General features: G+C 47.1%; 7 non-coding genes across 7 annotated transcripts; 4 read left to right on the forward strand and 3 right to left on the reverse strand.

Annotated features, from left to right (window-relative positions):
• Nucleotides 1-9044: 9044 nt before the first annotated feature.
• On the forward strand, nt 9045-9116 carry trnag-ucc (transfer RNA glycine (anticodon UCC)). The gene has a single exon. It is a non-coding gene; the product is annotated as a tRNA-Gly (tRNA).
• An 822-nt stretch (nt 9117-9938) lies between these two features.
• Nucleotides 9939-10080, reverse strand: LOC148642680 (U4 spliceosomal RNA). Its single transcript, XR_015929401.1, has one exon. It is a non-coding gene; the product is annotated as a U4 spliceosomal RNA (small nuclear RNA).
• Nucleotides 10081-13407: 3327 nt separating this feature from the next.
• On the reverse strand, nt 13408-13549 carry LOC148642681 (U4 spliceosomal RNA). The gene has a single exon (XR_015929417.1). It is a non-coding gene; the product is annotated as a U4 spliceosomal RNA (small nuclear RNA).
• A 5592-nt stretch (nt 13550-19141) lies between these two features.
• trnak-cuu (transfer RNA lysine (anticodon CUU)) lies at nt 19142-19214 on the reverse strand. Its single transcript has one exon. It is a non-coding gene; the product is annotated as a tRNA-Lys (tRNA).
• A 2348-nt stretch (nt 19215-21562) lies between these two features.
• Nucleotides 21563-21634, forward strand: trnae-uuc (transfer RNA glutamic acid (anticodon UUC)). The gene has a single exon. It is a non-coding gene; the product is annotated as a tRNA-Glu (tRNA).
• Nucleotides 21635-23718: 2084 nt separating this feature from the next.
• trnat-agu (transfer RNA threonine (anticodon AGU)) lies at nt 23719-23792 on the forward strand. Its single transcript has one exon. It is a non-coding gene; the product is annotated as a tRNA-Thr (tRNA).
• Nucleotides 23793-24947: 1155 nt separating this feature from the next.
• Nucleotides 24948-25020, forward strand: trnar-acg (transfer RNA arginine (anticodon ACG)). The gene has a single exon. It is a non-coding gene; the product is annotated as a tRNA-Arg (tRNA).
• The last annotated feature ends 1677 nt before the right edge of the window (nt 25021-26697 follow it).

Here is a 26697-nt window from a genome sequence, read left to right on the forward strand (position 1 = left end):
CTTTCTGCCTGGCCCGAGGATTGAGGGTGGTAGGAGATATGCAACTGGGTCTTGACCCCAAGCATATTCCACAGGGTTGCCATTACTGTAGCTGTGAAATGGGTTCCCCGATCCGAGACCACGGTCAGGGGGAATCCCCATCGACTGAACACATGGTTCACCAACAGCACTGCAGTTGTCTCTGCCGTGTCGTTGGGTGCTGGGAGGCACTCAATCCATTTTGTGAATGCACACGTAACAGTGAGGAAATATTTGTTCCCTCTGGATGACCTCACCAGCGGCCCCACCCAATCCATTTGAAGATTGGACCAGGTGAATGTCATGCCCTTTTTCTGGAGTGGTGCACGGTGCAAGGGCCGTGATGGTTGGAACTGGCTACACGTCAGACACCCCTTTACATACGCGGCGATGTCTTGGCCCATGTGAGGCCAGAATGCCACCTGCTGGATAGTGTCGTATGTAGCCTTGATTCCCCGGTGACCCCCACAGGGTTCGTCATGAGCGTGTTGGATCATGACCCCCCGATGACAGTGGGGAACTACCCACTTTGGGACACCTTGTGCAACTGGTACACAAACCAACAACCCCTTTATAATTTTTAGGTTGTCTTTCACCTCTGCCAGCTCCTTCAGCTCCAGAGACTGGCTCAGCACCTGCTCCGAAAGAGGTTGACGCACTGGGTCAGTGATATGCTGATACATTTGCCCAATTGCTGGGTCCTGTTTCTGCATTTCCGCAAGATCGGTGTTAAAACCCTGTGACCCAAGCACTACAGATTGAGGGTCAGCTCCGACATCCTGTCTAGCCCTGCTTCGGGTGACCGCCTTGACCTCAGCCACGAATTCTGGGGGTAGCCATTCCTGCTGGAACTGCCAGGGTTCACCCTCTAAAGCACCAGATTTGGCCAACCGGTCGGCCTCATCATTCCCGTCTTTGTCGGGTCCCTTCACCTGGGAGTGTCCCTTCACCTTCCTCCAGTAAACCATCATTCCAGCCTCGGTCGTGAGCTTGTCACTGGCCAGGAACAACTCTTTGTTCTTTACTTCCTTGCCCCGGGCATTTTTCATGCCGTTACCCTTCCAATACGGAACGTGAGACACGAAGCTATGTCGGGCGTAGTTCGAGTCACTACAGATGACAAACTGTTTAAGGCCATGTGTCAGGGCCTGCTGGAGGGTGATCAGCACCCCAGCTACGTCCGCATACTGACTAGTCTTTGGTCCTAGCTTATAGCGGGTCGGCCCACAGGGAGTATTGTCTTGCCAGACTACTCCTACCCCTGCTAGCACCTGCTGTTCGTGGCGAAAAGAGCAACCGTCAACATAGGCCATGGGTAAGCCCTGGCCCACGTTCTCATCGTAGTACCGATGATTGTTCGGTAGCTCAGCAGCGGGAATTGTTTCTGGAGCTTCCATGTCAGTGTCACAGTCGTGACACACTTGGCCCAAAGTCAGGCCCTGTCCCAGGTACATTTTCTTGCTCTGTGCATAACGTACCTCTATCTCATAGCCTTGTAGGGCCATCATTCATGCCACAATCCTGCTATTTGACACCCTGCCCGCTTTCAGTCTCTGGCTATGCAGGAATGTCACAGGTTGGTGGCAGGTTTCGATGATGATCTTTTGTCCCCCAACATAACTACGGAAGTGTTCTACCGACCAGACCGTAGACAACAGGGCCTTCTCGCAGTCCAAGAACTTTTGCTCCACTGGGCTCAGGGCTCGACTGGCATATGCCACCACCCTTCGCTCTTGGTTATATTCCTGACTCAGAGCAGCCCCAAGGCAGTGCTCTGAGAACCCTGCTTCAAGGTAGAAGACCTTATTTTTGTCAGGGTAGGCCAAGCTCGGCGCACTACCGAGTCTGCGCTTCAGCTCCATCACAGCCTGTTCTGGGGAAGGCCCCCACTCAAAGGGCACGTCTTTCTGCAACAGCTTGTGGAGGGGCCTTGCTATTTCAGCGTAATCCTCAATGAACTGCTGGGAATAATTACATACTCCCAGAAAGCTGCGCAGTTCAGACAGGTTAGTGGGCGACTTCATATTCTGGATAGCTTGGACTCTGCTGGACTGTGGCTGTATGCCTTGGGCTCCAACCAACAGTCCCACATACTCCACTTGGGTCCTACACCACTGTCCCTTAGCCAGGGACAGTTTGGCCCCTGCACAGGAGAGCTGGGTCAACACATGCCTGATCTCGGCCATGTGTTCTTCCCAGGTCTGACTCCTCATCAGAATATCGTCCACATAGACCAGGTTGCCCCTGGCTGCATCACTCATGGCTTTGTGCAGAAATATGTTGAACTCCGCTGGGGAGTTGGAATACCCAAAGGGGCATCGATTCCAGGTGAACTGCCTGTTTCCAAAGGAAAAGGCCAGTTTGTACTGGTCTGTTGGTTCTACCTTAAGGGTCCAGAACCCATTGGCCACATCCACTGTGGTGAAATATTTCGCTGTTGTCACCTTGAATAACTCCTGATCTAGGTAGATCATTGGCCATCGTGACAAAGAAACCTGTTTATTCAGCTGCAATGGTCAATGTAGTCAATGGTCAGACGCCATTTACCATTGGGTTTCAGCACCGGCCACAGTGGGGAGTTATAAGTGGAGTTACACTCCCTTATGATCTGACGCTCTAGTAGAGCATCCAACGTCTGCTTTATGGACTCGTATGCCGTGAGGGGAATGCGATACTGCCTGACATAGGTTGGGCGGGCGCCAGGGGCCGTTGGAATGCGCACTGTGTTCAAATCCGTCACCCCGCAGTCATAGGCGTCCCGTGCAAACACTTCCCGGAAATCCTGGAAATTCTGACGCAGCTGCTGACGCTGGCTTTCCGTTTCCAGGGCATCTGCCTTGCCAACCTGTTCCTGTACCTGCTCTAGGAACCCCGCTTTTGACGGCATGGCGGTATCCCGGGTCGTACTCTCGGCTGAGTGGTCCATCGGAACACCTGCGTGTACTGTGTACACAACCATCTCATCCTTATCGCTAAGGTCCACCCTGCACACCTCCTGGTTGCAGAATCCCTCTATTGGCATAATTGCAATCATCCGCCGGGGGTAGGTGTAGTACACCTGCTCGGTTCCCCCCTCCCTGGCCAAGGGACCAGGGAGCTGCCCCAGTACTGGGATGGCTAGTTCGAAATCATAGAAACCATTGTCAATTACCAGTCCCATGTCAGTGCGAGCAGGGATTTTGACATCTTGTTTTGCTATGTTCTGCACCAACAGGCAGGTGGCTCGGCCATTCCGTTCCAGTCTGGGGGTACAACAGACTGCTAGGTTCAGTCTGATAAACTGAGCTGATGGTTGGAAGAAAACCATCTCAGCGTCCATTCTCTGTCCCTTCTTTAGGACAAGGCGTACTGGAAACCCTGCTGTTGACGCAGGAACGATCAGGTCCGATTCGTTTACTACCTGGCAGGCCTGAGGAATCGTCTGACCTGACCGAATGTTCTCGGGGTCACTGCTTAGAAAGTGGGCATCTGGGTCCACCCGTGTCCACAGCACACTGTTTACTGTGTCCAGCTGGGCGCCCAGTCGAACCAATAGGTACTTCCAATAGGAAGTAGTGAGCAAACTTCCTTTTTCCTATGGAGATGGAAGCTACACAGCTTCCTTTGCTCCAAATGGACCTATGAGATGGGGGTGCCCACCACAGAACCTGTGACTGCGTCACCAGGGTCACCTGACAGCTTCACGACAGGTCCTCGAACAGACCTTCACTGATTATGGACTTCTCAGAGCTGAGGCTAAGAATTACATCATCAACCTGCACTTCTGCCACCTGGACCCCCTCCCACCACCATGGGGTGGTAGTCCTGGACCCCCTGAGGTACCAGGGTGCACAGAAAGGACTCCCATTCATTACCGGACAGGGAGATCCACTCTTCTTCAGGGATGAAAAGGGGGTGTGCTTTACCTGGCGGGTCAAGCAGCTGCTTGGAGCACTGCTCCTGTAGTTGGGAGACCGTGGGAGTGCTGGCCTGGGCAGGACTTCCCTGTAGTTTTGGAAAGCAAGAAGAGACATTTATTCTCGTCCAGAGGAACCAGGAGGAACCTCCAACTCAGCTATAGTGTTCAGTGGGCACTGTGTGATCACAGCATAACCACTGAATCCCCCTTTTTGCTGTGCAACAGGCTTAGGGTTTTTGACCTGAGCCCACAATTTTCCACGCTGGCAGTCCACCAGAGGCTCCAGCCTGTCAAGCAGGTCTTGGCCAATGAGTAGTGGCTCTGTTGTAAACCTAGAGATGTAAACAGGATGCACCACGTTCATTGGCCCGAACCTAAGTGCCACCCACACTCGGTGTGTGATCCTGGCATGATCCTGGGTATAGCTGGAAATATCTATCTTACACGGTTCTACCTTAAGTCTGATGCCTTTTCCTTTCGCTACTCGTTTGAGCTCGCTGAGTAGATCGGCTGACATCAAACTAATTTCAGCCCCAGTGTCAATCAGTGCTTCTCTATCTAAGACGTTTTCAAGAGAAACCTTGATATAAATACGCCTTGCTTTGCCTTTCTGGCTGAGATTCCCTAAGAATTGTAGGAAGCCTGCCTTTTCTTTGACTTCAGGGGCGGGGTCAGCGCCCAACTCAGAGTCACAGCCTTCTTCCAGGCAGGAACCCTCCCACCCAATCAGATAGACTGAGGGAGGGGCTTGGGACGGATCCCCGCCTCCTCCAGTGAGAAGGGGCGTGGTCCCCCTAAGCTCATTCACACTTCCGGCATTCGGTGCGGAAGGTTTACCCTGTCCTGATCTCTCAGGCAGGGCTTGTTCAAGCCTGGCCAGGCGGGCTGCAGTTGACTCCCTTCGTCCAGTCTTATGATAGGCTCTGCCTGAGCCCTTGCCTTTCCCGTAGCGCTCACGGCGGCTCTGACGCTTAGTGCGGTCCTGCCTGCCTATTTTGCGCCGGGGCTTAGCGAGCTCAGGAACCTCAGCTGCCTCGAGCTGAGGCGAGTCGTGGCTTTAGTGGCGAACACGGCCGTTTTAGCAGGTTTTCGCTCTGAGGAAGCAGAGACTTCAGCTCCCCAGGCTTTTTGAGCCAACCTTCTAATGTCAGACATTTTCATCGCTTTTGCATCAGTGTGCATCACAATCATTTTCCTGACTGAGGGATGCAGATTAGCAATGAATAAACCTTTGAAATTCACGTTCTCTTCGCAACCCTCTTCATTCCGCCCTGCAAAATAAGTGCGCCTAAGCCTCTGATAATAGTCGCGAGGGGCTTCAGCTTTTTCGTGCTTAATATGGTGCACAGCGGCCACGGCAGCTATGGGATCGATAAAAGCCGAAAATTCTCCGATCATTGCCTGACACAGCTCCTCAAAGCTATTACAGACCTCCGGTCCTTGTCTAGACATCCACTCGTGGACCGCTCGGCTGGTAGTTTTCCTTACTAACATAGCCTTTTCCTGTTCGGACGCTTCGAGCATAAACTGCAAAGTATATCTCAGCTCATCGATGTAGGTCTCCACATTATTCCCTGACACTGACGGGTCAAACCTTTCTACATCTTTGGCTAACTGCCTCAGGGAGTGGAGGTTAATTTTTACAGTTTCTCCGCGGGCAGGGAGACGGCCGTGATCAGGAGCAGGGGGTCTATGCCTGAACTGACTCGCCCTTGCGTTTCGCGCAGGACTCGGCGATCTCCCCCATGCCGATCCGACCACAGACCCTGGCTGGGAGAAACCTCCTCCCGGCGCGCTGGGTGATTGCTCCGGGCTGCTAGGTGGGCTGGCATGCAAGTGGGATCTAGTCTATTTTGCTTCCAGTACGGCAGCATCTGACTCCTTTTGCCTTTCCTGGCTGAGCTCATTTAAACTCTCAATTTCTTTTTCTTTTTCTTTCAAGCTCGCTTCCAGGTCTCTCCTAGCTACCTCAGCCGCAGTTTCTCTAGCAGACAAGTCATCTAATTTACCTAAAACTTCCCTGAGTCAGTCTTCACTTTCCTCATTTTTCACTCTCTTTTCTCTGATTATATCCAACAACTCAACTCGCTCCGCCTTATATCTTTCTAGCGTTCCCTGAAGCTTTTGAAACTTTGTCAGCTCGGACAAAGAGAGTTCCAGCTGTTTAGCTAGATTTAAGGTGAAACTCGATAGGACCAGAACTGCTTTCACAGACCCTCCTGTGTTAAGCTGGTTCGCTACCTTAGCTACTAAATCTACTTGCAGCTTCTCAATATCATCAAAGTTCAACTTTTCGATACCACTCCAGTAACCAGGATTGTCGTCGCTAGAAATAGTACTTATAAGCGACTCCACTTCAGACATTTTAGCAGCCATTGTCATTACGTTTGTAGGGAAAACCGGTTCAGGGACGCCAAATATGTAATCATAGTGGCTCTCTGAAGGCACCAGTTCTGTAGGGTTTGGGCATTTACTGAGACAATTATTAATTGTAGCAGTAAATCACAAAGTTGATTCTTTTGATGGCTTTAGAATCCAACCATGCGATATAACTCAAACAACGCACACACACAGGTACTAATACACGAGGATACATTTATTAATACATAGAATATGCATATAAACCTAACAGATCTTATCGAGAGGGTTATCAGAATACAAAAGGTATATATTCAATCAGTTACAAAGTGTTACACATATCAAGAGGACATACGTTCAGTATATCATTCATTAAGACCGTTTCATAAATGAACTTGGTTACAACTTCTACATTAGATACTCAAAACAAGTACATAACTCTTAGGAATTAAATTGATATCAACTGGTTGGGATAACAATTGAATTCTCGAGCTGTAATGCATTGAAGTTGAATACTCATCCAATCTTTGGGGATTCAGATCTCCTGCGGACTCAAAGAAACAGTTGCAGGCTGTTGCTGTCCAATCCGCGCTCTCTGGCTCCGTGGCAGGCTGTGCTGTGCGGCTTGCGACGGTGCGCTGCTGATGCTCACTGTTGGCTTTAACTAGCAAAGTTTGTGCACAGGAGAAAAGATGACTGTGGGTCCCAGCAAGTCAGGAAGAGGACCGGTTCGTTCCTGATGAAGAGCTAGTTCTGAATAGTGATTCAGCTGTCCACAGTTCCGACCTGTTCACAAGGCCTGCTGCTGGTTACTCTCTGGCAACCTCCACTCTAGACTCTTAGAACAAAGGAAGGTTCTGGCACTCGGACATACTGGCCGTTCCATGGTTGTCCGGGCTGAGTCTCAGGATGGTCAGGAGGCGCGCTGCGAGAATGTCCTGCCCTTGGGATTCTCCTTTGAATTCCCTTTAGAATTGTTGAATCTGAATCTGAATCTGAATCTTGTTGAATCTTCCCTTCTGAATCTGAATCTCCAGGCTCTCTGTGTTGCCTGTTTTTACCTGGAGGAACTTCAGCTCATTGATTGGCTGAAAGTTCCATGGGCATCAGAGTCCCATGTGGGTTACTCGGCCCTACCAGTCCCTGATTGGTTGATCAAGGTGAGATATGAGTCACTTACTCCTGACACTTAGTAATGCAGTCCAGATGTCCAACTGGCACTCCCTAGACAGATAGGCGCCAATGGATGACCATTGATCATGATAGCCAGGCTTAGCTAAGTGCATCCCCCTTTGGGAGCTGTCCTTATCAAAAGAAAACATCTTGCATGAATAGTTTCTCTGTGGCTGCACCACAGAGATGAACAGAGAAATGGGGCCTCATTTGGGAAGGCTCAGAACACTTAATTCTTTCTATTAATAAGCCTCACCGCTACACGTCAGAGAAACTTTAAGAGTATTACTTTTTTTTTTCTTTTTCCAAAATACAGTATGGAATCTAGACACCCGAGCAGATGGATTTCCAATCAGCACACGTTACACTAAACGCTAGAAAACAGGGGGATTTCTTTACGCAGTTATCAGCACACCCGGTATTCGCGTATAGAAGCCGCGGTGCTGTGCTGAACTTGAACTCACAGCAACATCAGTTATTCTGTGCGACTGATTCTCATTTCATTCTAAACTCGCCCACCCAGGGACGCCATTAAATGTAATGGTTTGATGGGTTTACTGAGACAATTATTTATTGTAGCAGTAATCACGAGGTTGTTAGTTGGGGCTTTTAGAAAATCAATCGTCAGAACAACTAACAACGCACACACAGGGGTTCAATACACTAGATACATTTATTAATATAAATTGTGCACCAAACATATACTAGTCTGCCTGGATACGAGTGGCAGACCTTACTGTGAGGGTTATCAATATACAAGGTATATAATCCCGAAGAGATGCAAACACAAAGAGATACACAACAGAGAATATATGTCAATATATATCGTTCGGTTACCAAATCGCTAATCAGTGTTATTACCCACTGTTACTCTAAACTCGGAAGTAAATACATTACTCATGAATTAAATTGATAACAACTTGTGTTGAGGTACAATTGAATTCTCGAGACACAATGTAGAACATGGGGTTTACTTATCCACTGTGTATGGATTTGGAATTTCCCGGCACGAACACCAAACCAGCTGACAGGCTCTGTTGCAGCTTCTGTTCCAGCGGATGTCCAATGGGCGTTGTCCCGGCATCCTCTGGCTACCGGCCAACCAGTCAAGGTGCAGCTCGGAGTAGGACGAGCGGAGGAATCTGACTGCAGCGCGCAGGGCAGTCGTTGCTCCGAGGGGATCTACCAGCAGTCCGGCTGGCTGGTAGAAAGTCTCTATGCACAGAGTGTGACCGCGAGTCCTCACAAGTCACTCTTGTGCCTGGGAAGAAGCTGGTTCGTTCCCGGTCCAGCACTGCTTCTGAATAAGCTATTCAGGTTGTCGACGAGGGTCCAGCTGTAGGGTCCAACTGTCCAACACAAACACAATCTGTAGCGTTTAGCGTGACATAGTCTTGCAGGCATCGTGCTGTCTCACTGCAATACTATACCGCTGGAGGAAACAGTCCATCTGGCCATGAAACTCATTTGAACGTCTAGCTACAGCAACTAACAATATCATGATTTATTCAGGATTTGTGGAATCAGCACGTCCCGGAGACAGCTTCCGAAATCGTGAGCATTCTCTGGTGGTGTCCTGCAGGGCGCCTGTGGGCGTGCGTTGGTGGTATAGTGGTGAGCATAGCTGCCTTCCAAGCAGTTGACCCGGGTTCGATTCCCGTCCAACGCAGTGGCGATTGGTTCCAAATGCTGTCATGAGCCTTGGACTAGCAAAGCGCAGCCTTTTGAAAAACGGAATGCAAAACGGAATTGAAGGAGAATCTTACAGGGGATTCTGAGCGGTGTCTGCATACACGCAGTCCGATACGGGTGCTGAAAGCTTGAGCTACTCTCAATGTCATGCTGCCTTTCCCTGGAGTAAATCTGTTACATTGAAAGAATGCTTCTGGCAGGTTCAAAAAGGGACCCTTGTTAATTGGAGAAATCAATGATTTCGAATGAATTCTGTATGCGTTAAAAGACAGCTATACACAGAAAACATGCAGGACACTGCTCATGATGTCTCAGTGCGTTTTTCCAAGCCATCTGACAAAGCCCGCCCACAGAAAACTGCAGCAGATCGTGTAAAGACGTTCAACTTTGTAACTACTGCACGCACAGGAAGCAGAATAAATTCCTCTTTTAAAACTGTCAAAGGTTTGCTTTGTGAACGCTGCAGGACATCGCACAATCTCTTTTGAACGGGGACAAACCATTTCTTATGGGGCGCAGTAAGTACAGACGTTTAAAAAGCTCCACTCATGCCGACGATGCAGCATGAAGAAGCGCAACCTAACGTCTGACAGACAAAAGCCGGGTGCCGCTACGAGCAATATGAAATCAAACTGACAGCACACGGCGTTTCGCGCTGACTCAAAAGTGATCTCGACAGACGCTGTTCTCTGCATAACGCTGAAAGAGCTAAAGAGCGTTTCTGTTGAGACGTAACAAGCTCGTTTCTTTCTACCATGATGTCACCATGACCAAATCTGTCTTTAAACACCTTGCTCAGTCTCTGACGAGACTGTCAAAAATTGCTTTCGCCGATTGTATTGCAAACCGGCGGAAGCGGGGTATTGGGAAAAGTTTTCAACTAGCAATAATCGCGCCTCGGCTAAACCTCACAGGCTACGATACTGCCACTGCGCAAAGCTGACGGTTGCCAGGCAACCGCGGGGATCCTATGGAAATCGTTATCGATCGTCTCATGGCATGTCGTTGCGGTAACGCTTCATATTTGTCGTCTTCTTCTTCTTCTAGCTTGAGGTTTTGAAGAATTTCATGACAGACAAGGGCTCCGTTGGGAACAAAGGGCGTTGTGAGAAAACCGTTGCTTCTTTTTAGCAGCAGAAATACAACCCTTTAAATACAAGATGACAGAACAATGACGAAGGGCATGCCGGGAGGAACTCATGCACTACAGAGGAAAGGGGGTGGGCACGTACAGTTCACATTCAAGCCACAAGTACTCTTCTCGGATGTTGCACAAACAAATCCTAACGTCCTGAAAGCATTGCAGCATGTTTGTGTCCCACTTCCCGTGGCTGCAGGACGACTGACACGAACGGACAAACACAATCTGTGGCGTGTAGCGTGACATAGTCTTGCAGGCATCGTGCTGTCTCACTGCAATACTATACCGCTGGAGGAAACAGTCCATCTGGCCATGAAACTCATTTGAACGTCTAGCTACAGCAAATAACAATATCATGATTTATTCAGGATGTGTGGAATCAGCACGTCCCGGAGACAGCTTCCGAAATCGTGAGCATTCTCTGGTGGTGTCCTGCAGGCCTCCTGTGGGCGTGCGTTGGTGGTATAGTGGTGAGCATAGCTGCCTTCCAAGCAGAAAAATGTTTTCAAATGCTGTCATGAGCCTTGGATTGTGACTAGCAAAGCGAAGCCTTTTGAAAGAGCTAAAGCACTGCAAAACGGAATTGAAAGAGAATCTTACAGGGGATTCTGAGCGGTGTCTGCAAACATGCAGTCCGATACGGGTGCTGAAAGCTTGAGCTACTCTCAATGTCTTGCTGCCTTTCCCCGGAGTAAATCTGTTACATTGAAGGAATGCTTCTGGCAGGTTCAAAAAGGGACCCTTGTTAATTGGAGAAATCAATGATTTCGAATGAATTCTGTATGCGTTAAAAGACAGCTATACACAGAAAACATGCAGGACACTGCTCATGATGTTTCCCGAGCCGAAACACAGTGCGTTTTTCCAAGCCATCTGACAAAGCCTGCCCACTGAAAACTGCAGCAGATCGTGTAAAGACGTTCAACTTTGTAACTACTGCACGCAGAGGAAGAACCAGGGAAAATCTGATCATGTTTCTCTATAACAACAATAAAAAAAAACATTATTTTACATATCACCTTTATGTGCAATAAAATTTATGCGCAAAGAAATTTAAAATAGTCTTCTTTAGGTGTGAGGGTAGGAGTGGATCACAGCAGGCATAATTGGCAAATTAGGAAAACAAAGAACTGGACAGGCGAGACATTTATCCAGAGAGCGAGTGATCAGAAAAAGGAACAGCTGTTACACCCAGGTTTTACGCTCTCTCTCTGTTGAATGAATGAAAGCATTTTATTAAAAACGCGTTTGCGTTTGTCTGGGTATTTACTTTGTAATCTGTGGTTTACATCTACTGTATTGTTTTGAGATGCCACTTTTAAAGGTGATATGTAAAATAAAGTTTTTTATTATTGTTATAGAGAAACATGATCAGATTTTCCCTGGTTCAGAAAAAAGACGATTAAAATCTGTAATCTTTTCACTTGTATGTCATCGGAAAATACAATCAGTTTCTGCTTTGTGTAAGGATGGTGTCAAAAAGTAATCTAAGTGGTGAGAAAGCTGTGCTCCTCAAAGCGCTTTACAGGATAAAAACAATAACAACAATAGTGGCTGGGCAAACGATTTTTTTTTATAGAAATATAAAATGAGATACTGTATAATGATGTGCATGAACAAAGTTATACTGCAATTTTCCTTAGATACGCGATTAAAAAAAATAAAAAATTTTGAATCCCTGGCGGAACACATTCCATAAGAATCAGCGCTTTTATACAGTATATCGCCTTTAAACACATATATTTAAACACGCGTTTACGATTTAAATCAAAACGTGATTCAAATCAATATAAATGTTTATTTTGTAACGCATAAGTGACTATTCATTGTTATTAAAAAGACTTAAATTCGATCATGTTGTGATATTTAGAAATATAAATTTGTTTGGTGCGAGTGAGGTTTTATTTAATCTCTGACCCAGGGAAACGTTTAATTTTTTCAAAGAAATGTTTGTTAAAAAATAAAGTCATAGTTCCATGGGATTCAATCACAGACCATGTGACATGGAAGTCAGGAACCTAACCCACAGCACCACCAGTCGCATGCTGAGGGCTGAAAACTACAGAAACATTATCGACAATGTACAAATTTGATAAAGCTATAAAATAATGTAATTAGGCACAGAAGAAGTTTACAGCACAGTACAATAATAAATGCTGACCATGAGTTTAGAAGCATAAATTACCTTACACTCAATTTAAACACAAGCTGTCTTTAGCCCTCTAAGCTGGTTCATACAGAAATGTAGAGATCCAGGCTCAGAACACACAGCTTCATTAGCGAATACATATGCAGGACAAGTGGAGAAGACGTTTTACAGTGGATGGATTTTTAGAAACATCCCATCAGTGACATCACTGAAGTCAACTCCTAGGTAACTGTCGTGTGGATAGTTTCACAAGAATCAGACAAAGGTTTAAGCATCGCTTGTTCTAGATAAAACTGCAAAAAAAAAACAACAACCCATAATGTACTTCTTTGCGGCTCTGTTTGCCCAAATCATATATTCACAACGTGAAATTAGAAAATAATATTACGTAACCAAAATTCGCAATATGGAAACAGAACCTGTGTAATTGTTGACAGATTATGTACTTGTAACATTTTTACAAGACGAACTACAACATTTAAAAAATGACTTGTATGTACTTGATATCTCTAATCAATCCACTGCACTGCATTAAAACAAAACGAAAACTAAAACGCCCTGGGCATACCGTTTCGCGCTTCTGTAAATCAAGTTAAAAATATCTCAAGACCGATACCGGTTATAATGAAACCATCTTTCGTGTATGTTTTCTTTAAAGTACCGAGACCAGCCATATACTGTATATATACCATATACAGTAAGTACAGACGTTTAAAAAGCTCCACTCATGCCGACGATGCAGCATGAAGAAGCGCAACCTAACGTTTGACAGACAAAAGCCGGGCGCCGCGACGAGCAATATGAAATCAAACTGACAGCACACGGCGTTTCGCGCTGACTCAAAAGTGATCTCGACAGACGCTGTTCTCCGCATAACGCTGAAAGAACTAAAGAGCGTTTCTGTTGAGACGTAACAAGCTCGTTTCTATCTACCATGATGTCACCATGACCAAATCTGTCTTTAAACACCTTGCTCAGTCTCTGACGAGACTGTCAAAAATTGCTTTCGCCGATTGTATTGCAAACCGGCGGAAGCGGGGTATTGGGCAAAGTTTTCAACTAGCAATAATCGCGCCTCGGCTAAACCTCACAGGCTACGATACTGCCACTGCGCAAAGCTGACGGTTGCCAGGCAACCGCGGGGATCCTATGGAAATCGTTATCGATCGTCTCATGGCATGTCGTTGCGGTAACGCTTCATATTTGTCGTCTTCTTCTTCTTCTAGCTTGAGGTTTTGAAGAATTTCATGACAGACAAGGGCTCCGTTGGGAACAAAGGGCGTTGTGAGAAAACCGTTGCTTCTTTTTAGCAGCAGAAATACAACCCTTTAAATACAAGATGACAGAACAATGACGAAGGGCATGCCGGGAGGAACTCATGCACTACAGAGGAAAGGGGGCGGGCACGTACAGTTCACATTCAAGCCACAAGTACTCTTCTCGGATGTTACACAAACAAATCCTAACGTCTTGAAAGCATTGCAGCATGTTTGTGTCCCACTTCCCGTGGCTGCAGGACGACTGACACGAACGGACAAACACAATCTGTGGCGTTTAGCGTGACATAGTCTTGCAGGCATCGTGCTGTCTCACTGCAATACTATACCGCTGGAGGAAACAGTCCATCTGGCCATGAAACTCATTTAAACGTCTAGCTACAGCAACTAACTATATCATGATTTATTCAGGATGTATGGAATCAGCACGTCCCGGAGACAGCTTCCGAAATCGTGAGCATTCTCTGGTGGTAGGGGCGTTCAAGATGGCGCTCAGGTGGGAGGTAAAGTTTAGTGGTTGAGGAGTTTTTTTGAGTTTTTCATGACCTGAATGTTAATTTTTGCTTTTTTTGACTACAGAAAAATAAAGACTTAACACTAGTTGTTTAAACTCCAGCGGTATAGTATTGCAGTGAGACAGCACGATGCCTGCAAGACTATGTCACGCTAAACGCCACAGATTGTGTTTGTCCGAATTTGAACTTTCACAAAAGCATGCTAGCAGACAAATGCGCCTCAGAGGACTTAAGGCTGGCTTCAAGTTGGAATGATAAAGTCTCCCCGTCCGGTTAGGAAAAGGGAACTTTGTTAGACAGAAAGAAGGAAGTAACAATAACGGAGAATTGTGTGCAAGGATTTTAGAAGCTGCGCAGCCCTGCAGTTTCAATAGCCCTTTTATTCGTGTTAGATGCTGGAATTGCCTATTTTTGACGCTCTTGCGAATGCGATGTCAACGAAAACAGAACAAAGCACAAAAAAACCCTCAAGTCCTGCAGTTGGATAGAATGCCGTTACACGTCCAAGCCGTATTTGACTTCATCCTACCATTGCAACACGGGGCGTATATGGAAACGAACACACGCTACGAATTGTCTCTAATCAGTCCCTACAGTTGTAAGGCGCCTGGAAGCATGCACCCCCATCATTAATCTTTGTGCATCTGTGCAAGGTAAACTCTGGAGCAGTCTTTGAAACGGCTCAAAGGAAACACGTGATTGATTCCATGTGCATCTGGGGTTCATTTCTTATTTACATTTAATTCAAGGGAAAGGCTTGGGTCAGTTTCAGACGGCCTCCAACAGCGAGATTCAAGCGCCCCACCTTCAGCCCAATCTGCGCCACCAGAACGCCAACGGCTCCTCTGCTCTCCGGGGTGCGGTTGTGACCCCGTAACCTAAAGTGTTGGTGGCAGACAAATGGAGACTAACAGGTGACATCCTAGGACATGACTACATTGTGACACTCGGTGGGGATGGTGACCATTGCTTGGAAAAGAGTGCGAGGCCCCTTTAGAAAAACATTTTGTTAACAGGCATTCTGCCTCAGCCTAAACACCTATAGCTTGAAAAGCGCATGCTATTAGACAGGCACCTCTGCAAGACCTTAAGAGTCTCTTAAACTAGTGATAGTAAGGTGTTCCCAATGGGCGATGTTCGGCTTTCAAATCATCTCTCCTTGGAAGCGCCGAGATGCAGCTGTTTAAGGCTTAGAAGCAGCTGACTGTTTCACTACCTAGCTGATCACTGTCAGTCAGGGAGCTCAGAGGTGAAAAGCCTGTCTGAGAGACAATTCGCCGTCGATCAGCTCAATATGTTCCGTACCAGCTCGGCGCACCTGAGATCATCTTGGTAGCTGTGTAGCTCAGATGAGCGAGAGCGTGTGTGTGTGTACCACCGTGATTGGATGCCGGTCCTTCTCAGGTCACAGTAAACCTTCTGCTGCCTAACTTCCCTTATTTTTGGGGATCCCTTTGAAAAAGCAAAGGAAAAAAAAACTGGCTCTTCATCAGCGTGATCAACCTCACCCAGTGTGGCGCAGTGGCCTAATGGCTAAGGCACTGGCACTCTAAGCCAGGGATTGTGGGTTCGAGTCCCATCTGGGTTGCTCCTGTCCCCTTTTGAGAGTACAAATGTCCTTGTGATTTGCGAAGCTGCAACCCCACCTTACTCAGTGAGCGTCTCTGCTTTTCTCTCACATACAGTTGGGAGAAAAACTTTTGTAAACAGCCCTTCGGAATGATGTGGATTTCTGCATGAATGGCTCCTAACATGTGATCTTATCTTTATCTTAGTCATAATAATCAATAAAGAGAGTCTGATTTAACAAACAACACACGCCCAACATTTGACATTGCTGTTTTAACAAATGTTTTAAACAATCAAGGTCATTGATGGAAAAAGTACGTGAACCCTTATATTAAGGAGCTAGTGGAACCTCCTTTATTGACAAAAACCTCAACCCCCACTTTCTGTAGCGGCTGGTCAGACCTGAGCAGCGGTTAGGAGGTATTTTGGCCTATTCCTCTATGCAAAACTGTTTCAGTTCATGTATATTTTTGGGATGTCTTGCGCTGAACGGCCTGCTTCAGATCATGCCACAGCACTTCAATGGGATTGGGGTCAGGACTCTTACTTGGCCATCCCAAAATACGGAATTTCTTCTGTTTCAGCCACTCTGTTGTTGATGTACTCCTTTGTTTTTGTCATGCTGCATGACCCAGCGTCTTTCGAGTTTTAGATCACAGGCAGACACCCTGACATTCTGCTGTAGAATTTCCTGATACATCTTGGAATTCATCGGTCCCTCGATGATTGCAAGCCCTACAGCCTCCGCCATGCTTCCCAGGTGGGATGAGGTTTTGGAGTTGGTATGCAGTGTTTTGTTATCTCCAAACATAACGCTGTGCACATTTACCAACAAGTTCAACTTTTGTCACGTCTGTCCACAGAACATTGTTCCAGGAGTTGCTGTGGAACATCCATGTGGTCTTTAGCAAACTTGAGAGGGGCAGTGGTGGTTTTTTTGTTGGGGAGAGCAGTGGTTTCCTCCGTGGTGACCTCGGATGATCACCACTCCTGTTCAGATTTCTTCTTATGGTGGACTCATGAACACAGACGTAAGACAAAGTCAACCACCTGTTCGCTAGATCCCATCCCCACTCAGCTAGTCAAAGATTCCCTCGAAGGACTGGCAGGACCTATAATTAGTATGATGAATGCATCGCTTGCATCAGGCGTTGTACCTGATCAATTTAAGGTAGCAGTTGTTAGACCGCTCCTTAAGAAGTCAAATTTGGATCCACAAGTTCTTAACAACTACAGGCCTTTCTCAAAGGTCCCATTTCAATCTAAAAGTCTTGAGAGAATAGTTGTTGCCCAATGTCAATCGTATCTGGATTCAAATAATATAATTGAGAAATTTCAGTCTGGTTTCTGAAACTGCATTAACGAGAGTCGTAAATGATATTCTCTTAGCTACTGATGCAGGGAATGCAACAGTGCTTGTGCTTCTAGATCTTAGAGCTGCCTTTGACACGGTTGACCTCTCTGTTTTGTTACACAGGCTTGAGTTTGAGGTTGGCTTATCTGGAACCGTCCTTCAGTGGTTTACTTCACATTTTACTCATCGTTTTCATTATGTTCAAATATCTAATAATTGTACTGCTTCATCAACGTCACCAGTTCAATTTGGGGTACCAGACGGATCAGTGCCGGGACCAATATTGCTCTCTCTCTCTACATGCTGCTGCTAGGTAGGATAATACGAAAAAATAATATGAACTTTCATTCATATGCTGATGACACTCAAATAAACATTTTGTTTACACCAAATGACAACTCTTCTATTATCACTTTAGTTAAATGCATTAATGAAGGAAAGACTTGGATGTGTGAAAACTTTTTGTTACTCAACTCTGAGAAAACTGAGGATCTGTTGATCGGAGGCAACAATACTGATAGGACTACTATAACTTCAGCACTTAACTCAGAGGATTTAATCATTTGCCTCAAAGAGACAGCACGTAACCTAGGCGGCATATTAGACACAAGGCTCTTAACAACTTGCATTGTTAAGTGCCTTGGGACAACCTTGTTGTGAAAGGTGCTATATAGAAATACATTGATTTGAACTGAATTGACAATGTAAAATGTTGTGTGTTGTTTGTTAAACAAGACTGTCTTTATTTATTATTATGCGTCAGATGAAGATCAGATCACATTTTAAGAGCCATTCATTTAGAAATCCAGATCATTCGTGTTTTAAAAGTCGCGGGAAAAGTGAAACGGGTGCTTTTCCTTTGTTGCGCAGACACACGATGACACCGTAGGCGGCAGGACTCGAAGCTTCGCGGGGAGACCCCGACGGCTTTCTAATCCATCGCCCTAACTACTCGGCCACGGCTGCAGCGCGCGCTGCTTTCTTGATACAGTCTAACATAGAGTGCCGGGCGGCGGCGGAACCCTTTTTCAAAGTCGCTTTCGGTTTAACAACAACAAAAAAAAAATTCACAAAATGCATGCTAGCAGACAAATGCGCCTCGGAGAGCTTAAGGCTGGCTTCAAGTTGGAATGATAGTCTCCCCGTCCGGTCAGGAAAAGGGAACTTTGTTAGACAGAAAGAAGGAAGTAACAATAACGGAGAATTGTGTGCAAGGATTTTAGAAGCTGCGCAGCCCTGCAGTTTCAATAGCCCTTTTATTCGTGTTAGATGCTGGAATTGCCTTTTTTTGACGCTCTTACGAATGCGATGTCAACGAAAACAGAACAAAGCACAAAAAACCCTCAAGTCCTGCAGTTGGATAGTTGGATAGAATGCCGTTACGCGTCCAAGCCGTATTTTCAAGACGTGATTCCCTGAGTCCCAAAAATTTGTAAGTTCTTTGGATGATCTGTGGACCAATCTTTCACGATGAAGAATTCCTTAAGAAGAATAGATCTCGGCCCACCATACCAATGCCTCCATCTCAAAACAGCAACCTCCCACTGCCCTTAGTCTGCAAGGCAGTCCTTTCAAGTGCGATGATGACGCCGGGACTTTCGTTGCCTATTGTACGAGCTGAACTTTTGTGCTCATCAATTCAACGCTCTTTCCATCAACTCATCTTGTCTTTTGACGTTTCGTGTTTTGTGCTCCTTTGACTATCGGCATATCGGGTGACTGCAAACACTGAAGTTCTTGCTTACGGAGTGTGGAATAGTGTTTTCAAGTGATCGCTGTTCTGTCATGTTGACGCCGAGTGAATCTTTCTTTGGCAACATGGGCAGGCTGACAGCAAAAGTAATGGCAAATTTCTTGACTTATTTCTGAATGTGAATGTTCTTTAGAAAAGGGATGCGGCGTTGCTTCTCCCCCGTGTAAAGGTCACGCATTCCAGACGTGGTTATGAGCGAACAGTTGCCGCAAGTGTTTGAAAAGAGCAAGAGAGGAAGCAGCCCTGCCCCGTGTGAGGATCAAACTCAGGACTTTCAGATGAAGAGACTGACGCGCTACCAACTACGCCAACGAGGCCAGCTGCAGTGCACAGCCGGAAAGTTTGCCTCATATGGATTTCAGTCGCCCGTTCCCTAATCTTTAGACGCCCTCTGCTGGATGTTGCATTTGCCTTTTGATCTCACCGATACTTTTTTGGTCTGTTTCTGTTGCGAGTCCGTTTTTCAGATCTCACCTAGCACAAGTCTCTCTGGCTGAAGTGGCCTCTCTGCTTCAGCATCGTGCCCTCACTCAGCCATTAAAAACGTCACTCGGACTTCTGACATGCTGACATGAAATGTCAAGAGAGAGTGGCGGAGACGCTTAAGGCAGAGAGAAGATGAAGAGGGGGCGTGGCTGCGAAATGATTGACAGCTGCATGACGCTCTCCATGCAAGGTGTGACCACAGGCTAAAGGACACCTTTCGGCACATCAAGCTCTAAGCACACACCTGGAGGACGTGGGAAACGATCCCGCTACCTCTCGCATGCAAAGCGAGCGCTGTACCATGCAAGCTAACCCCCTTCGCTGGGGCTCATGCCTCAGTGTCGCCTAGTGCCGCTTGTTCCCCTCTTACCGGGTGCAGTTCACTGCCCTTCGTCTGCAAGGCAGTCGTGTAATTGCGGCTTTCTTGACTTATTGATGAAGGTCTGACTGGACGAGCGAATGACGCCTCTCCCCCATCCTCAAGCTCGCTGACAGGATAAAATAGAAAGTGCTGCTGTGGCTCATTGGTTTAGGGGTATGATTCTCGCTTAGGGTGTGGGAGGTCCCGGGTTCAACTCCCGGCTGAGCCCTTGTGTGCTCTTTCTGTCCTCGTCCACAAGACTGGGAACTGATATCCACATCACCTTGCAGCATCTGCTTATGGCAAACGATGGAATGTGACTAATGACTGAACGAGCCTGGTGAATACTCATCACGTGGCACAATGAGAGCGTGCAGTCAGCTGTCCAAGGCAGCAACCTCATTGCTCGTTCAAAAGAACACGTACTGAAAACTCATCACCACTATGTCGTAAATGAGCACCGCGATCGCTTGTTGTCATGCGTCCTTACTTGGGAAATGCAGAAGCAAAAACTGCCCTCTCTCAGCCACCGAAATGTGTGCGGCTCGCCTTGCACTCTCTGCGCCTCGCATATTTATGGAGCTGTCTGCTCTTCTTTCTGTTGAAGTACGCAAGTTACGGGGCGTACTGCAGACTATGATGTGCTCAATGACAGCTTTCAAGATTTGAAAACTATGAGCTTGATGGCTCAAGTCGAACGAATGTGGTTGTTACGCAATTGATGATCAAACGCACATATTCTAACGATTCGTGAGAGTATGTTCTAAAGGTCCTTGGCTCGATCCCGGGTTTCGGCATTTTGTTTCATCGCTCCCTTTGTTCCTCTCTCCAGCGCCCCCTGCCTAAAATGACGCGTCCCTTTCTCAGCCCGAAACGCAAGCGATACACCAGCAACAAACCCTACAGGTTTCCGTAGTGTAGTGGTTATCACGTTTGCCTAACATGTGAAAGGTCCCAGGTTCGAGACCGGGTGCAAACAGCCTCTTCTTGCACGCTCCTGCACTTCACAGAGGTCTTGAACCACCAGTCATTTGTTCCCAATGTATTTCCAGTGCCTTCATGCACTCTTGTACCAAACGCACGTTTTTTCTGTACCTGGAGCCGATCATTTGCAATTGGGCTGTCCCGACAGACCAAGACGAGCTCTGTCGGCTCAAAAGCAGCGCAACACCTGTGAGAACAACAGAAAGATTAGTACCCAGCGGGGGCCTCTTAGTGAGCCCAAGATCTAATCAAGAATCGACTCCAGCAACAGGGCTGGGCGCATTGTTCCATACTCCAACCACTCTTGGTGTAAACAGGTCCCTCCTGGTCTCTGCATGAAATGCACTTTCCTGCGTTTGCTATGGTGTAACTGGCTTCCCCTGCATGGGCGAATGTGAAGAAGATCCTTAGTAAGTCATTGAAGAAACCCGAGAAGAGGTCGGAGTGGCCTCTGTCGTTCATCAACGATCCAGTCAGGCAGTACTCCTCTGTAAAGTGCCGTTCGTTCACATCGATTGGCTTTTTTTTGCCTTCATTCATGCAAGTAGTAAAAGCAAACACCCCTATTCTGCCGTGACCCAGATTTGAACCAGGGTTGTTGCGGCCACAACTATGACCACTATACGATCACGTCGAGTTACCGATACACACGTGGCAGGGCGGAAAAGGCTGTGCTCTCTTCGTGTGACATAAACGGAAAAGTCCTGACGTTGCATTTCAACTGAGTCCCAGTATACATCGACCCTTCGACACTCTGAGTGACAACTCTCTTGCGTGTTTTCTCATATTTATGTAGTTTGCTTGCATGATGCCGGGAACAGCAGGGTTGTTCGCTGCCATATGGTCTAGTGGTTAGGATTCCTGGTTTTCACCCAGGCGGCCCTGGTTCGACTCCCGGTATGGGAACGTGTCAGTTTTGCCTCCTGCTTTCCAAAAGATCAGCACCGTGTACGAAGGAGCCGCATTAAAACTACTCGAACGTGCAAAACGTGCGAGAAGAGGGGGCGCTTGTTTCCAGCCGAAACTTCTCGCGTGTGAGACCAGCTGACCATCGCTGCAGGAGGTGGGAGGGTTACTCTGGTAGACAGGGCTGACCTTCGGCAATAGGATTTATACTCTCCAAGATGATATTTGCACTTTCTGGAGAGGCGATTTTCTCCACGTCAGTAGCCCGATTTCGTCGATTGCGTGGAGAGGGCTGTAGAATGTGACGCCGCCTTTCCTGCTCCGTCCATGACAGGCGTGCTGGTCTCTGGAGAGAGAGCACGGTCCATCAGCGCACTCCAATAAAGGCACTGGAAGCAGCTGAATCGCATTGGCGAAGCTCAGCACTGGGCCGCTGGGCATGTCTTACCACTGTTTCCGTAGTGTAGTGGTTATCACGTTCGCCTCACACGCGAAAAGTCCCCGGTTCGAAACCGGGCGAAAACAGATTTCTTTTGTCGCCACGCACAAAAGGGGATTGGGGATTCGCCTAGCGCTGTGATCGAACAGACCCACTCACCTCTTAGTGTGGCGGGATCTGCACAGTGCATGTCGCAGCGCATCCTGCTTTCACTTCAATGCGCGTCCTGATGTACCCCTGTCTCCCGCGTGACAGGTGGGGACAGGTGACAGGTCCTATACTAACGAGGAAGACATCGCTCTCTCCGACCCCCCGGCATCGTGTCCCGACCCACCGTGCTGGAAGCCGACGCGTGCTGTGATTCCTTTACGGAGCAGAAATGACAACCGAGGAGCCGAGAGATCATTTCAGCATTTCGCGTCTGAACGGAAAACACAAACGACCAACTCGGAATGACTTGCCTTTGACGCTTTTCAAAGCGTTCTTTGTGCACGACGACTGCGCCGCCTAGCAGATACAAATGGGTTGTACAACTTTGAAGTAGCAAATGGAAGAGGGCTAAGCCCCCTCTCTTTTAGCCCAGGTTCGATCTGTCTCCCAGAATCACCAGGGCGCACACACACACACCCGTGCCGTTGAAGTGCTTTGCTTCATTTCTAAGGGCAACTCAACATTCACTCCTACCCCGAGTGCAGAAAAGACAGCGTCCGCAGCAACAACAGCTCAGGTCTCTGCACAGGAGCTAAGCTGCCCCCATCTCCTCTGCTCTGCGGCTCCTGCAGAGCGGAGTCCTGCCTGGAGCCGTGTTTGCAGGCGGCAGCTCCCCACGCTCTGTCTGTGCGTCGTGAAATTAATTAATAACGTTAATAAATTTATAAAGTTAATAAAGTTATAAATTAGAAATTAATAACGATATAATTATATTCATGTACCGCAACACAAGAATAGTACACGCTGTACATTGTCTGTCGATAATGTTTCTGTAGTGCTTTAGTGGGTTAGGTTCCTGACTTCCATGTCACACGGTCTATGATTGAATCCCATGGAACTATGACTTTATTTTTTAACAAACATTTCTTTGAAAAAATGAAACGTTTCCCTTGGTCAGAGATTAAATAAAACCTCACTTTTTTAGGTTTTACTGTGCAGAGTGAGGTTTTACCTCACTTTTTTTGAGCAGAAGGTTTACTGTGACCTGAGAAGGACCGGCATCCAATCACGGTGGTAAATACACACAAGCTCTCACTCATCTGAATTACACGGCTACCAAGATGATCTCGGGTGCGCCGAGCTGGTACGGAACATATTGAACTGATCGACGGCGAATTGTCTCTCAGACAGGCTTTTCACCTCTAAGCTCCCTGACTGACAGTGATCAGCTAGGTAGTGAAACAGTCAGCTGCTTCTAAGCCTTAAACAGCTGCATCTCGGCGCTTCCACGGAGAGATGATTTGAAAGCCGAACATCACCCATTGGGAACACCTTACTATCACTAGTTTAAGAGACTCTTAAGGTCTTGCAGAGGTGCCTGTCTAATAGCATGCGCTTTGCAAGCTATAGGTGTTTAGGCTGAGGCAGAATGCCTGTTAACAAAATGTTTTTCTAAAGGTGTGTCCAAGTGGCTGCAAAAGGAGAACACTCCTGGGGTGCTGTGGCTTAGTTGGTTAAAGCGCCTGTCTAGTAAACAGGAGATCCTGGGTTCGAATCCCAGCGGTGCCTTCTTTGTTCTGTCTTCTTGAACAGTACTGGTCATTATGGACAACCGCCTACAGCTAGACTTGCAAGTATTCATTTCCTGTCTTTAACGCGACTTGTTTTTCTTAAAATGGATGCAACTTGCAAAACATGAAATACAAACCTTGCTAATCAGCGCTAGCGGCTGGCAAAAAAAAAAAGAAGTCAGCAATGTTTTTTTCTTTAACCTTAACCCTACTAATGGAGAAGAGTTAAACGACCAAGTCTATGCAGCTTAAACGGTGAACGTCGGGTTCTTAGCTGGTAAATCACGCTCACCCCAGTCCTTAATCTTTTAAAGAGGATACAAAATTGAACCTAGTCGCCACATCACATACATCCTGTTCAGTGATAAAAAGGTAACATCTATCCTCGCTCCAGACTAAATCTCACGTTGAGGGCATATTTTTTTTCACTTTACTGTGAGTCGGGCTCGGCTGCACAGAGGAGAGAGCAGAGCAATGAGGTCACGGGGACAGGGGAGTCACACGCTGGCGGTTTGAATACGCGGAAGATCACTGAGGGATCCACAGTATATGGACCCTCCGTGCGCCATCAGTCCGCACTCCGGACTCTGAATCCTGCCATCCGAGTTAAGATCTCGGCGGAACCTGAGGCACAGTTCCTTCTTAAAACGTAATCTGGTGAGCATTTCTAGAATCGTACTTGTATAGATGCAGCCTTTAATGTGTTGCTAGGTTAAAATTGATGACTTCTTGTATTTCAGTAGGCAACTGCCCTCTTGATTTCGGATTTAATTTCTTTATTACAGGGGCGCTTTTATGATGACAGAGTCATGTTCAGGTACTTTGCTTGATGGAGGAAGCTCATTTCGGACTCTGTGATCTGCTCACCTGGAAAGGTCTGCTGTACTACTACAAGAGAGAAGTAGAGTCTGGAAGAAGGGACAATTTTATGATGCTTTGGAAGGTAATGTTTTTTTTTTCTTTGAAATCGAAATGAATCAGAATAGCAGTGCAAAAGACAAACTCTTGGTTTGGTTTAAAGAGATATGGTTTTAAAACAGACAACATGTAGAAAACAGGTGTTTCTCACTTTTGGAAAAGAATGGACCGGGGGTAATATTTTACTAGTTGCAGGGCTGAGCTCACTGGGTTACAGTCCTGCAGTGTCACACCAGGTCCAGTGGCGCAATGGATAACGCGTCTGATTACGAATCAGGAGATTGTAGGTTCGACTCCTACCTGGCTCAGGTAATTTTTAAACGCATCGGGCTGCTCCCTAAGTAGTCTGTGCTACTTACTGCATTGTAATTGCACCCAGTAAGAGATTTCCTTCATGTAAATGAACTGCACCTGACAGCTTTAGAAAAACACCTGGGCTCAGTACGGTGCTGAGAGCTCAGCGTTGCTGTTCTTATTAGCACGCACTGCATCGGCTATGAACCCGAACTTTTCAATTATTCCGATCAGTAAGTCAACACGTAGTCCACATGAAAGGAAGAAATATTCTCTTGTCTGTCTCTTGTTTGTATAGAACTGAATGTCCCTGACAATGTACTGTTAGTTTTAATTGAAGAACGGCATTTGTGTTCAAATATACCAGACAAGTTTATGTAACTGCTCCTGCGACACTCAGTTGTAATTAGTCAAGAAATAAAGTCGAACAACAGCTGCGGGTTTGATTCTGAACGTACAGATGCAGCCATTCAAAATGGGTGAGGTATTTCGCGGCATACCGCGACACGCCCACCGGGGTATCACGCGGTTCACGTGTGTCACGTGACTAACTATCCGGCGTCGCCTTGTAAAACCGCCAGGGGGAGCTTAACCTCTCATGTACAGCATTTGAGCCTTTAATTTTGAACTGTGTATTACAGCATGTTAATCATCAGTCATTAAAATGTTGGTATATTTTATGAAAGCAAGATTGCTCAGTTGGACAAAACCAACTGAGCTGTGCATCACACAGCTGCCAGCGCACCTCACCGTGCCAGGCCACCACTGCGTCACATAGCTGCAAGCGCACCTCACCGTGCCAGGCCACCACTGCATCATACAGCTGCCAGGGCACCTCACCGTGCCAGGCCACCACTGCGTCACAACACACAGCTGCCAGTTCACCTCTACATACCCGACCACCACTGCATCACACAGCTGCCAGCGCACCTCACCGTGCCAGGCCACCACTGCGTCACAACACACAGCTGCCAGTGCACCTCTACATACCCGACCACCACTGCATAACACAGCTCCAGCGCACCTCACCGTGCCAGGCCACCACTGCGTCACAACACACAGCTGCCAGTGCACCTCTACATACCCGACCACCACTGCATCACACAGCTCCAGCGCACCTCACCGTGCCAGGCCACCACTGCGTCACAACACACAGCTGCCAGTGCACCTCTACATACCCGACCACCACTGCATCACACAGCTGCCAGCGCACCTCACCGTGCCAGGCCACCACTGCGTCACAACACACAGCTGCCAGTGCACCTCTACATACCCGACCACCACTGCATCACACAGCTGCCAGCGCACCTCACCGTGCCAGGCCACCACTGCGTCACAACACACAGCTGCCAGTGCACCTCTACATACCCGACCACCACTGCATCACACAGCTGCCAGGGCACCTCACCGTGTCAGGCCACCACTGCGTCACACATATTTCAGCGCCATATATTTCATGGATATTATGGAATATAATGGATGGATATCTTAGTTATCTTTCAAGTTCACAGGTTTGCATGCATAATTTAATTTTGAAAGCCACTGAGACATCAGGTACTACTGTTGTATTTATGAAAAAGAAACAAAACAAAAAACATACTAACAACTGTGCCATCCTACTCCTTAGTTAATACATTTTATTATTCATAAACAGTTAACATTGTTAGCAAAATATTTTGAATTATATTTAA

This window comes from Lepisosteus platostomus, chromosome 22 (genome assembly GCF_059453375.1).
Source record: "Lepisosteus platostomus isolate fLepPlt1 chromosome 22, fLepPlt1.hap1, whole genome shotgun sequence".
NCBI lineage: Eukaryota > Metazoa > Chordata > Actinopteri > Semionotiformes > Lepisosteidae > Lepisosteus > Lepisosteus platostomus.